The sequence below is a fragment of the Triturus cristatus genome, chromosome 4_1, assembly GCF_964204655.1.
Source record: "Triturus cristatus chromosome 4_1, aTriCri1.1, whole genome shotgun sequence".
Lineage (NCBI taxonomy): Eukaryota > Metazoa > Chordata > Amphibia > Caudata > Salamandridae > Triturus > Triturus cristatus.
In genome coordinates this window covers 149,619,067-149,631,295 of record NC_140585.1, presented here as the reverse complement: position 1 = coordinate 149,631,295, position 12,229 = coordinate 149,619,067, and the positions used below count along the sequence as shown (strand labels likewise).

General features: G+C 36.1%; 8 non-coding genes across 8 annotated transcripts; all 8 read right to left on the bottom strand.

Moving 5' to 3' along the window:
• Window positions 1–805: 805 nt before the first annotated feature.
• Window positions 806–896, bottom strand: TRNAR-UCU (transfer RNA arginine (anticodon UCU)). Its single transcript is given in 2 exon segments — window positions 806–841; window positions 860–896. It is a non-coding gene; the product is annotated as a tRNA-Arg (tRNA).
• An 873-nt stretch (window positions 897–1,769) lies between these two features.
• TRNAR-UCU (transfer RNA arginine (anticodon UCU)) lies at window positions 1,770–1,860 on the bottom strand. The gene is given in 2 exon segments: window positions 1,770–1,805; window positions 1,824–1,860. It is a non-coding gene; the product is annotated as a tRNA-Arg (tRNA).
• Window positions 1,861–3,670: 1,810 nt separating this feature from the next.
• TRNAR-UCU (transfer RNA arginine (anticodon UCU)) lies at window positions 3,671–3,761 on the bottom strand. Its single transcript is given in 2 exon segments — window positions 3,671–3,706; window positions 3,725–3,761. It is a non-coding gene; the product is annotated as a tRNA-Arg (tRNA).
• Window positions 3,762–4,634: 873 nt separating this feature from the next.
• TRNAR-UCU (transfer RNA arginine (anticodon UCU)) lies at window positions 4,635–4,725 on the bottom strand. Its single transcript is given in 2 exon segments — window positions 4,635–4,670; window positions 4,689–4,725. It is a non-coding gene; the product is annotated as a tRNA-Arg (tRNA).
• Window positions 4,726–6,535: 1,810 nt separating this feature from the next.
• On the bottom strand, window positions 6,536–6,626 carry TRNAR-UCU (transfer RNA arginine (anticodon UCU)). The gene is given in 2 exon segments: window positions 6,536–6,571; window positions 6,590–6,626. It is a non-coding gene; the product is annotated as a tRNA-Arg (tRNA).
• An 873-nt stretch (window positions 6,627–7,499) lies between these two features.
• On the bottom strand, window positions 7,500–7,590 carry TRNAR-UCU (transfer RNA arginine (anticodon UCU)). Its single transcript is given in 2 exon segments — window positions 7,500–7,535; window positions 7,554–7,590. It is a non-coding gene; the product is annotated as a tRNA-Arg (tRNA).
• Window positions 7,591–9,400: 1,810 nt separating this feature from the next.
• TRNAR-UCU (transfer RNA arginine (anticodon UCU)) lies at window positions 9,401–9,491 on the bottom strand. The gene is given in 2 exon segments: window positions 9,401–9,436; window positions 9,455–9,491. It is a non-coding gene; the product is annotated as a tRNA-Arg (tRNA).
• An 873-nt stretch (window positions 9,492–10,364) lies between these two features.
• Window positions 10,365–10,455, bottom strand: TRNAR-UCU (transfer RNA arginine (anticodon UCU)). Its single transcript is given in 2 exon segments — window positions 10,365–10,400; window positions 10,419–10,455. It is a non-coding gene; the product is annotated as a tRNA-Arg (tRNA).
• Window positions 10,456–12,229: the final 1,774 nt, after the last annotated feature.

The window sequence follows — 12,229 nt, the reverse complement described above, 5'->3', positions numbered from 1 at the left end:
AGATGAGCTATCAGCGGTTGACCAACTTTATAAAGTGATTTGGAAACTATAAGCAGGGTTCCATTTTGAACATTGAATTGGGGAAAAGATAATCAACATCTCAAACGACATGATACCGTTGCGGTAAGTCTTCTTAACTCTTGTCAAATGGTACACGACCGATGGGTATTTAATGGCTCCATTAAGAGTAACTTGCAATTACTCTAATGGGACTACTCGTTCATTGGATCCTGAAAAGAGCATGTCATTAGAGTACATTTTCTTTAAACAAACCGCCTGAACAGGGACTTGAACCCTGGACCCTCAGATTAAAAGTCTGATGCTCTACCGACTGAGCTATCCAGGCTCTGATACAGCAAACCTCAAAATCACCTAATCAAAATTTGGCAGTGTCCCAACTAACGCTATGTTTCTTAAGATGGTTACCTGAAGAAGGTACCAAATACACTAGAATATAATAATGAATTGATATTTCAAGCATTTGAAATTTCTTCAGTAAATGTAACCTTATTTTTAGTCCTGAAGTTGCTACTATCTCATTTTTTTGCTGACGTCAAATTCATATGTGTTTATTGACATGGTAAAATTAAGGAAGGGCCCAAAATCTTACTTCCGAGTAAATTATATTTTCATCAGTACAGCTGACAATTTCCTCTTCTGCATAGATTACCCAAATTGAACGGTGTCTCTTTAAAATAGACTTCCTTTTACTGACCTTTTTTAGCAAATGATTTTGGTGAAGCAGAAGCATGCATGCATCGCTTATAACTTCTTTAAATAGTTATGAAATACACAGGGATAAAACTGACTCTGGTGGGATTCGAACCCACAGCCTTTGAATACCTTCTTGACATTCACCTAGAAGTCCAATGCGCTATCCATTGCGCCACAGAGCCAATCTGCTTGAGTGAGGTGCACAGATATTCAGAAATGAAATAATGAGCTTTGAGCTGTTGATCAACTTTATAAAGTTCATTGGATACTATAACCATGGCTATATTTTGAATATTGAATTGGGTAAAAGTTATTCACCGTGTCAAACTACATGATACAGTTGGTAAGTCTGCATACAACTTAAGTTTAGTGTATCATCATCTGATATATGAGACAGATGGGTTTTTCACTTCTCCATGAAAGACATTTTTTTTAAATTTTGGTAATGGAATATCTTATTCATCATGCAGTGGAACACAAAAAGAATGTACAATCAGAATACTTTTTCTTTAAAGTAGCCTACCGCCTGAACGGGGACTTGAACCCTGGACGCTCAGATTAAAAGTCTGATGCTCTACCGACTGAGCTATCCAGGCTCTGATACAGCAAACCTCAAAATCACCTAATCAAAATTTGGCAGCGTCCCAACTAACGCTATGTTTCTTAAGATGGTTACCTGAAGAAGGTACCAAATACACTAGAATATAATAATGAATTGATATTTCAAGCATTTGAAATTTCTTCAGTAAATGTAACCTTATTTTTAGTCCTGAAGTTGCTACTATCTCATTTTTTTGCTGACGTCAAATTCATATGTGTTTATTGACATGGTAAAATTAAGGAAGGGCCCAAAATCTTACTTCCGAGTAAATTATATTTTCATCAGTACAGCTGACAATTTCCTCTTCTGCATAGATTACCCAAATTGAACGGTGTCTCTTTAAAATAGACTTCCTTTTACTGACCTTTTTTAGCAAATGATTTTGGTGAAGCAGAAGCATGCATGCATCGCTTATAACTTCTTTAAATAGTTATGAAATACACAGGGATAAAACTGACTCTGGTGGGATTCGAACCCACAGCCTTTGAATACCTTCTTGACATTCACCTAGAAGTCCAATGCGCTATCCATTGCGCCACAGAGCCAATCTGCTTGAGTGAGGTGCACAGATATTCAGAAATGAAATAATGAGCTTTGAGCTGTTGATCAACTTTATAAAGTTCATTGGATACTATAACCATGGCTATATTTTGAATATTGAATTGGGTAAAAGTTATTCACCGTGTCAAACTACATGATACAGTTGGTAAGTCTGCATACAACTTAAGTTTAGTGTATCATCATCTGATATATGAGACAGATGGGTTTTTCACTTCTCCATGAAAGACGTTTTTTTTTAATTTTGGTAATGGAATATCTTATTCATCATGCAGTGGAACACAAAAAGAATGTACAATCAGAATACTTTTTCTTTAAAGTAGCCGACCGCCTGAACAGGGACTTGAACCCTGGACCCTCAGATTAAAAGTCTGATGCTCTACCGACTGAGCTATCCAGGCTCTGCAACACTGCAACTAAAAATCAGCTAAAAATGATGTGGACGCACACCAACCTACACTTTAATTCTTAATATGGTTACATATATTAGCAATCAAATATGTAGAGTTTAATAATTAATTGATATTTCAAGCATTTGAAATTTCAGCAGCACACGTAATCTATTTTAAATCCTGAAATTCGTTCTATCTCATTTTCGGCTGACTTAGAAATCATGTCTCTAAATTGACATTGTGAAATTAGTAAAAGGCCAAATACTATTACTAGGTACTAAATTACATGTCCAGCAGTATAACTGGAAATTTACTCTTGGGCATAGATTATGCAACATTTTCAAAGCAAACAGTGTCTGTTTAAATAGACTTTCTTTCACTGCCGTTTTGGTAAATGTCTCTGGTTATGCAGAAGCAGGCATTGTTTGTTACTGTTTCAATTAGTTATAAGATAAAGGAGGGATAAAACTGACCCAGCTAGTATTCCAACCCAAAGACTTTGAATGCTTTCTCTACATTCGCCTAGAACCCCAAGCCGCTATCCATTGCACCAGAGATCCAACCTGATTCAACAAGGTGAACAGAAATTCTCAAATAAAAAGATGAGCTATCAGCGGTTGACCAACTTTATAAAGTGATTTGGAAACTATAAGCAGGGTTCCATTTTGAACATTGAATTGGGGAAAAGATAATCAACATCTCAAACGACATGATACCGTTGCGGTAAGTCTTCTTAACTCTTGTCAAATGGTACACGACCGATGGGTATTTAATGGCTCCATTAAGAGTAACTTGCAATTACTCTAATGGGACTACTCGTTCATTGGATCCTGAAAAGAGAATGTCATTAGAGTACATTTTCTTTAAACAAACCGCCTGAACAGGGACTTGAACCCTGGACCCTCAGATTAAAAGTCTGATGCTCTACCGACTGAGCTATCCAGGCTCTGATACAGCAAACCTCAAAATCACCTAATCAAAATTTGGCAGTGTCCCAACTAACGCTATGTTTCTTAAGATGGTTACCTGAAGAAGGTACCAAATACACTAGAATATAATAATGAATTGATATTTCAAGCATTTGAAATTTCTTCAGTAAATGTAACCTTATTTTTAGTCCTGAAGTTGCTACTATCTCATTTTTTTGCTGACGTCAAATTCATATGTGTTTATTGACATGGTAAAATTAAGGAAGGGCCCAAAATCTTACTTCCGAGTAAATTATATTTTCATCAGTACAGCTGACAATTTCCTCTTCTGCATAGATTACCCAAATTGAACGGTGTCTCTTTAAAATAGACTTCCTTTTACTGACCTTTTTTAGCAAATGATTTTGGTGAAGCAGAAGCATGCATGCATCGCTTATAACTTCTTTAAATAGTTATGAAATACACAGGGATAAAACTGACTCTGGTGGGATTCGAACCCACAGCCTTTGAATACCTTCTTGACATTCACCTAGAAGTCCATTGCGCTATCCATTGCGCCACAGAGCCAATCTGCTTGAGTGAGGTGCACAGATATTCAGAAATGAAATAATGAGCTTTGAGCTGTTGATCAACTTTATAAAGTTCATTGGATACTATAACCATGGCTATATTTTGAATATTGAATTGGGTAAAAGTTATTCACCGTGTCAAACTACATGATACAGTTGGTAAGTCTGCATACAACTTAAGTTTAGTGTATCATCATCTGATATATGAGACAGATGGGTTTTTCACTTCTCCATGAAAGACATTTTTTTTTAATTTTGGTAATGGAATATCTTATTCATCATGCAGTGGAACACAAAAAGAATGTACAATCAGAATACTTTTTCTTTAAAGTAGCCTACCGCCTGAACGGGGACTTGAACCCTGGACCCTCAGATTAAAAGTCTGATGCTCTACCGACTGAGCTTTCCAGGCTCTGATACAGCAAACCTCAAAATCACCTAATCAAAATTTGGCAGTGTCCCAACTAACGCTATGTTTCTTAAGATGGTTACCTGAAGAAGGTACCAAATACACTAGAATATAATAATGAATTGATATTTCAAGCATTTGAAATTTCTTCAGTAAATGTAACCTTATTTTTAGTCCTGAAGTTGCTACTATCTCATTTTTTTGCTGACGTCAAATTCATATGTGTTTATTGACATGGTAAAATTAAGGAAGGGCCCAAAATCTTACTTCCGAGTAAATTATATTTTCATCAGTACAGCTGACAATTTCCTCTTCTGCATAGATTACCCAAATTGAACGGTGTCTCTTTAAAATAGACTTCCTTTTACTGACCTTTTTTAGCAAATGATTTTGGTGAAGCAGAAGCATGCATGCATCGCTTATAACTTCTTTAAATAGTTATGAAATACACAGGGATAAAACTGACTCTGGTGGGATTCGAACCCACAGCCTTTGAATACCTTCTTGACATTCACCTAGAAGTCCAATGCGCTATCCATTGCGCCACAGAGCCAATCTGCTTGAGTGAGGTGCACAGATATTCAGAAATGAAATAATGAGCTTTGAGCTGTTGATCAACTTTATAAAGTTCATTGGATACTATAACCATGGCTATATTTTGAATATTGAATTGGGTAAAAGTTATTCACCGTGTCAAACTACATGATACAGTTGGTAAGTCTGCATACAACTTAAGTTTAGTGTATCATCATCTGATATATGAGACAGATGGGTTTTTCACTTCTCCATGAAAGACGTTTTTTTTTAATTTTGGTAATGGAATATCTTATTCATCATGCAGTGGAACACAAAAAGAATGTACAATCAGAATACTTTTTCTTTAAAGTAGCCAACCGCCTGAACAGGGACTTGAACCCTGGACCCTCAGATTAAAAGTCTGATGCTCTACCGACTGAGCTATCCAGGCTCTGCAACACTGCAACTAAAAATCAGCTAAAAATGATGTGGACGCACACCAACCTACACTTTAATTCTTAATATGGTTACATATATTAGCAATCAAATATGTAGAGTTTAATAATTAATTGATATTTCAAGCATTTGAAATTTCAGCAGCACACGTAATCTATTTTAAATCCTGAAATTCGTTCTATCTCATTTTCGGCTGACTTAGAAATCATGTCTCTAAATTGACATTGTGAAATTAGTAAAAGGCCAAATACTATTACTAGGTACTAAATTACATGTCCAGCAGTATAACTGGAAATTTACTCTTGGGCATAGATTATGCAACATTTTCAAAGCAAACAGTGTCTGTTTAAATAGACTTTCTTTCACTGCCGTTTTGGTAAATGTCTCTGGTTATGCAGAAGCAGGCATTGTTTGTTACTGTTTCAATTAGTTATAAGATAAAGGAGGGATAAAACTGACCCAGCTAGTATTCCAACCCAAAGACTTTGAATGCTTTCTCTACATTCGCCTAGAACCCCAAGCCGCTATCCATTGCACCAGAGATCCAACCTGATTCAACAAGGTGAACAGAAATTCTCAAATAAAAAGATGAGCTATCAGCGGTTGACCAACTTTATAAAGTGATTTGGAAACTATAAGCAGGGTTCCATTTTGAACATTGAATTGGGGAAAAGATAATCAACATCTCAAACGACATGATACCGTTGCGGTAAGTCTTCTTAACTCTTGTCAAATGGTACACGACCGATGGGTATTTAATGGCTCCATTAAGAGTAACTTGCAATTACTCTAATGGGACTACTCGTTCATTGGATCCTGAAAAGAGAATGTCATTAGAGTACATTTTCTTTAAACAAACCGCCTGAACAGGGACTTGAACCCTGGACCCTCAGATTAAAAGTCTGATGCTCTACCGACTGAGCTATCCAGGCTCTGATACAGCAAACCTCAAAATCACCTAATCAAAATTTGGCAGTGTCCCAACTAACGCTATGTTTCTTAAGATGGTTACCTGAAGAAGGTACCAAATACACTAGAATATAATAATGAATTGATATTTCAAGCATTTGAAATTTCTTCAGTAAATGTAACCTTATTTTTAGTCCTGAAGTTGCTACTATCTCATTTTTTTGCTGACGTCAAATTCATATGTGTTTATTGACATGGTAAAATTAAGGAAGGGCCCAAAATCTTACTTCCGAGTAAATTATATTTTCATCAGTACAGCTGACAATTTCCTCTTCTGCATAGATTACCCAAATTGAACGGTGTCTCTTTAAAATAGACTTCCTTTTACTGACCTTTTTTAGCAAATGATTTTGGTGAAGCAGAAGCATGCATGCATCGCTTATAACTTCTTTAAATAGTTATGAAATACACAGGGATAAAACTGACTCTGGTGGGATTCGAACCCACAGCCTTTGAATACCTTCTTGACATTCACCTAGAAGTCCATTGCGCTATCCATTGCGCCACAGAGCCAATCTGCTTGAGTGAGGTGCACAGATATTCAGAAATGAAATAATGAGCTTTGAGCTGTTGATCAACTTTATAAAGTTCATTGGATACTATAACCATGGCTATATTTTGAATATTGAATTGGGTAAAAGTTATTCACCGTGTCAAACTACATGATACAGTTGGTAAGTCTGCATACAACTTAAGTTTAGTGTATCATCATCTGATATATGAGACAGATGGGTTTTTCACTTCTCCATGAAAGACATTTTTTTTTAATTTTGGTAATGGAATATCTTATTCATCATGCAGTGGAACACAAAAAGAATGTACAATCAGAATACTTTTTCTTTAAAGTAGCCTACCGCCTGAACGGGGACTTGAACCCTGGACCCTCAGATTAAAAGTCTGATGCTCTACCGACTGAGCTATCCAGGCTCTGATACAGCAAACCTCAAAATCACCTAATCAAAATTTGGCAGCGTCCCAACTAACGCTATGTTTCTTAAGATGGTTACCTGAAGAAGGTACCAAATACACTAGAATATAATAATGAATTGATATTTCAAGCATTTGAAATTTCTTCAGTAAATGTAACCTTATTTTTAGTCCTGAAGTTGCTACTATCTCATTTTTTTGCTGACGTCAAATTCATATGTGTTTATTGACATGGTAAAATTAAGGAAGGGCCCAAAATCTTACTTCCGAGTAAATTATATTTTCATCAGTACAGCTGACAATTTCCTCTTCTGCATAGATTACCCAAATTGAACGGTGTCTCTTTAAAATAGACTTCCTTTTACTGACCTTTTTTAGCAAATGATTTTGGTGAAGCAGAAGCATGCATGCATCGCTTATAACTTCTTTAAATAGTTATGAAATAAACAGGGATAAAACTGACTCTGGTGGGATTCGAACCCACAGCCTTTGAATACCTTCTTGACATTCACCTAGAAGTCCAATGCGCTATCCATTGCGCCACAGAGCCAATCTGCTTGAGTGAGGTGCACAGATATTCAGAAATGAAATAATGAGCTTTGAGCTGTTGATCAACTTTATAAAGTTCATTGGATACTATAACCATGGCTATATTTTGAATATTGAATTGGGTAAAAGTTATTCACCGTGTCAAACTACATGATACAGTTGGTAAGTCTGCATAAAACTTAAGTTTAGTGTATCGTCATCTGATATATGAGACAGATGGGTTTTTCACTTCTCCATGAAAGACGTTTTTTTTTAATTTTGGTAATGGAATATCTTATTCATCATGCAGTGGAACACAAAAAGAATGTACAATCAGAATACTTTTTCTTTAAAGTAGCCGACCGCCTGAACAGGGACTTGAACCCTGGACCCTCAGATTAAAAGTCTGATGCTCTACCGACTGAGCTATCCAGGCTCTGCAACACTGCAACTAAAAATCAGCTAAAAATGATGTGGACGCACACCAACCTACACTTTAATTCTTAATATGGTTACATATATTAGCAATCAAATATGTAGAGTTTAATAATTAATTGATATTTCAAGCATTTGAAATTTCAGCAGCACACGTAATCTATTTTAAATCCTGAAATTCGTTCTATCTCATTTTCGGCTGACTTAGAAATCATGTCTCTAAATTGACATTGTGAAATTAGTAAAAGGCCAAATACTATTACTAGGTACTAAATTACATGTCCAGCAGTATAACTGGAAATTTACTCTTGGGCATAGATTATGCAACATTTTCAAAGCAAACAGTGTCTGTTTAAATAGACTTTCTTTCACTGCCGTTTTGGTAAATGTCTCTGGTTATGCAGAAGCAGGCATTGTTTGTTACTGTTTCAATTAGTTATAAGATAAAGGAGGGATAAAACTGACCCAGCTAGTATTCCAACCCAAAGACTTTGAATGCTTTCTCTACATTCGCCTAGAACCCCAAGCCGCTATCCATTGCACCAGAGATCCAACCTGATTCAACAAGGTGAACAGAAATTCTCAAATAAAAAGATGAGCTATCAGCGGTTGACCAACTTTATAAAGTGATTTGGAAACTATAAGCAGGGTTCCATTTTGAACATTGAATTGGGGAAAAGATAATCAACATCTCAAACGACATGATACCGTTGCGGTAAGTCTTCTTAACTCTTGTCAAATGGTACACGACCGATGGGTATTTAATGGCTCCATTAAGAGTAACTTGCAATTACTCTAATGGGACTACTCGTTCATTGGATCCTGAAAAGAGCATGTCATTAGAGTACATTTTCTTTAAACAAACCGCCTGAACAGGGACTTGAACCCTGGACCCTCAGATTAAAAGTCTGATGCTCTACCGACTGAGCTATCCAGGCTCTGATACAGCAAACCTCAAAATCACCTAATCAAAATTTGGCAGTGTCCCAACTAACGCTATGTTTCTTAAGATGGTTACCTGAAGAAGGTACCAAATACACTAGAATATAATAATGAATTGATATTTCAAGCATTTGAAATTTCTTCAGTAAATGTAACCTTATTTTTAGTCCTGAAGTTGCTACTATCTCATTTTTTTGCTGACGTCAAATTCATATGTGTTTATTGACATGGTAAAATTAAGGAAGGGCCCAAAATCTTACTTCCGAGTAAATTATATTTTCATCAGTACAGCTGACAATTTCCTCTTCTGCATAGATTACCCAAATTGAACGGTGTCTCTTTAAAATAGACTTCCTTTTACTGACCTTTTTTAGCAAATGATTTTGGTGAAGCAGAAGCATGCATGCATCGCTTATAACTTCTTTAAATAGTTATGAAATACACAGGGATAAAACTGACTCTGGTGGGATTCGAACCCACAGCCTTTGAATACCTTCTTGACATTCACCTAGAAGTCCAATGCGCTATCCATTGCGCCACAGAGCCAATCTGCTTGAGTGAGGTGCACAGATATTCAGAAATGAAATAATGAGCTTTGAGCTGTTGATCAACTTTATAAAGTTCATTGGATACTATAACCATGGCTATATTTTGAATATTGAATTGGGTAAAAGTTATTCACCGTGTCAAACTACATGATACAGTTGGTAAGTCTGCATACAACTTAAGTTTAGTGTATCATCATCTGATATATGAGACAGATGGGTTTTTCACTTCTCCATGAAAGACATTTTTTTTTAATTTTGGTAATGGAATATCTTATTCATCATGCAGTGGAACACAAAAAGAATGTACAATCAGAATACTTTTTCTTTAAAGTAGCCTACCGCCTGAACGGGGACTTGAACCCTGGACCCTCAGATTAAAAGTCTGATGCTCTACCGACTGAGCTATCCAGGCTCTGATACAGCAAACCTCAAAATCACCTAATCAAAATTTGGCAGCGTCCCAACTAACGCTATGTTTCTTAAGATGGTTACCTGAAGAAGGTACCAAATACACTAGAATATAATAATGAATTGATATTTCAAGCATTTGAAATTTCTTCAGTAAATGTAACCTTATTTTTAGTCCTGAAGTTGCTACTATCTCATTTTTTTGCTGACGTCAAATTCATATGTGTTTATTGACATGGTAAAATTAAGGAAGGGCCCAAAATCTTACTTCCGAGTAAATTATATTTTCATCAGTACAGCTGACAATTTCCTCTTCTGCATAGATTACCCAAATTGAACGGTGTCTCTTTAAAATAGACTTCCTTTTACTGACCTTTTTTAGCAAATGATTTTGGTGAAGCAGAAGCATGCATGCATCGCTTATAACTTCTTTAAATAGTTATGAAATACACAGGGATAAAACTGACTCTGGTGGGATTCGAACCCACAGCCTTTGAATACCTTCTTGACATTCACCTAGAAGTCCAATGCGCTATCCATTGCGCCACAGAGCCAATCTGCTTGAGTGAGGTGCACAGATATTCAGAAATGAAATAATGAGCTTTGAGCTGTTGATCAACTTTATAAAGTTCATTGGATACTATAACCATGGCTATATTTTGAATATTGAATTGGGTAAAAGTTATTCACCGTGTCAAACTACATGATACAGTTGGTAAGTCTGCATACAACTTAAGTTTAGTGTATCATCATCTGATATATGAGACAGATGGGTTTTTCACTTCTCCATGAAAGACGTTTTTTTTTAATTTTGGTAATGGAATATCTTATTCATCATGCAGTGGAACACAAAAAGAATGTACAATCAGAATACTTTTTCTTTAAAGTAGCCGACCGCCTGAACAGGGACTTGAACCCTGGACCCTCAGATTAAAAGTCTGATGCTCTACCGACTGAGCTATCCAGGCTCTGCAACACTGCAACTAAAAATCAGCTAAAAATGATGTGGACGCACACCAACCTACACTTTAATTCTTAATATGGTTACATATATTAGCAATCAAATATGTAGAGTTTAATAATTAATTGATATTTCAAGCATTTGAAATTTCAGCAGCACACGTAATCTATTTTAAATCCTGAAATTCGTTCTATCTCATTTTCGGCTGACTTAGAAATCATGTCTCTAAATTGACATTGTGAAATTAGTAAAAGGCCAAATACTATTACTAGGTACTAAATTACATGTCCAGCAGTATAACTGGAAATTTACTCTTGGGCATAGATTATGCAACATTTTCAAAGCAAACAGTGTCTGTTTAAATAGACTTTCTTTCACTGCCGTTTTGGTAAATGTCTCTGGTTATGCAGAAGCAGGCATTGTTTGTTACTGTTTCAATTAGTTATAAGATAAAGGAGGGATAAAACTGACCCAGCTAGTATTCCAACCCAAAGACTTTGAATGCTTTCTCTACATTCGCCTAGAACCCCAAGCCGCTATCCATTGCACCAGAGATCCAACCTGATTCAACAAGGTGAACAGAAATTCTCAAATAAAAAGATGAGCTATCAGCGGTTGACCAACTTTATAAAGTGATTTGGAAACTATAAGCAGGGTTCCATTTTGAACATTGAATTGGGGAAAAGATAATCAACATCTCAAACGACATGATACCGTTGCGGTAAGTCTTCTTAACTCTTGTCAAATGGTACACGACCGATGGGTATTTAATGGCTCCATTAAGAGTAACTTGCAATTACTCTAATGGGACTACTCGTTCATTGGATCCTGAAAAGAGAATGTCATTAGAGTACATTTTCTTTAAACAAACCGCCTGAACAGGGACTTGAACCCTGGACCCTCAGATTAAAAGTCTGATGCTCTACCGACTGAGCTATCCAGGCTCTGATACAGCAAACCTCAAAATCACCTAATCAAAATTTGGCAGTGTCCCAACTAACGCTATGTTTCTTAAGATGGTTACCTGAAGAAGGTACCAAATACACTAGAATATAATAATGAATTGATATTTCAAGCATTTGAAATTTCTTCAGTAAATGTAACCTTATTTTTAGTCCTGAAGTTGCTACTATCTCATTTTTTTGCTGACGTCAAATTCATATGTGTTTATTGACATGGTAAAATTAAGGAAGGGCCCAAAATCTTACTTCCGAGTAAATTATATTTTCATCAGTACAGCTGACAATTTCCTCTTCTGCATAGATTACCCAAATTGAACGGTGTCTCTTTAAAATAGACTTCCTTTTACTGACCTTTTTTAGCAAATGATTTTGGTGAAGCAGAAGCATGCATGCATCGCTTATAAC